The following is a 418-nucleotide window of genomic DNA, read 5'->3' as shown; positions in this document are numbered from 1 at the left end:
GACTGAGCGACTTCACTTTCACTTTTCACTTTCACGCATTGGAGAAGGAAATGGCAACCCACTCCAGTGTTCTTACCTGGAGAATCCCAGGGACGGGAAGCCTGGTGGGCTGCCGTCTCTGGGGTCGCACAGAGTCAGACACGACTAAAGCGACTTAGCAGCAGCAGCAGCAGCAGCATATCCTAAGAGCAGTCACTTCTATTTTAAAGCATCTAACTGATGTCTAAACATTTCATTAGTAAAATGAAAACAGTTGTCATATTAGAGAACTGAGATTAGTTGTGATTTTCTTTTCTTTTAAAAAAGCTTCATTTTGAGTTAGGATGTCATTTTTTGTTAATAGATTAGAAAATAGTAACTACATGACATGGGCTTCCCAGGTGACTCAGTGGTAAAGAGATCTGCCTGCCAAGCAGGA

General features: G+C 42.3%; 1 protein-coding gene across 1 annotated transcript in view; it reads right to left on the bottom strand.

Annotated features, from left to right (window-relative positions):
* The window catches only part of LOC104986240 (cytoplasmic tyrosine-protein kinase BMX), a gene marked incomplete at its 5' end in the record, with an annotated part of 17,502 nt that overhangs the window by 11,806 nt on the left and 5,278 nt on the right, over positions 1 to 418 (bottom strand). The window lies entirely within an intron of this gene.

The sequence above is a fragment of the Bison bison genome, unplaced genomic scaffold (assembly GCF_000754665.1).
Source record: "Bison bison bison isolate TAMUID 2011002044 unplaced genomic scaffold, Bison_UMD1.0 scf7180017845696, whole genome shotgun sequence".
Classification (NCBI taxonomy): domain Eukaryota; kingdom Metazoa; phylum Chordata; class Mammalia; order Artiodactyla; family Bovidae; genus Bison; species Bison bison.
The sequence above is the reverse complement of the archived record's forward strand: the minus strand, read 5'-3'. Positions and strand labels throughout refer to the sequence as shown.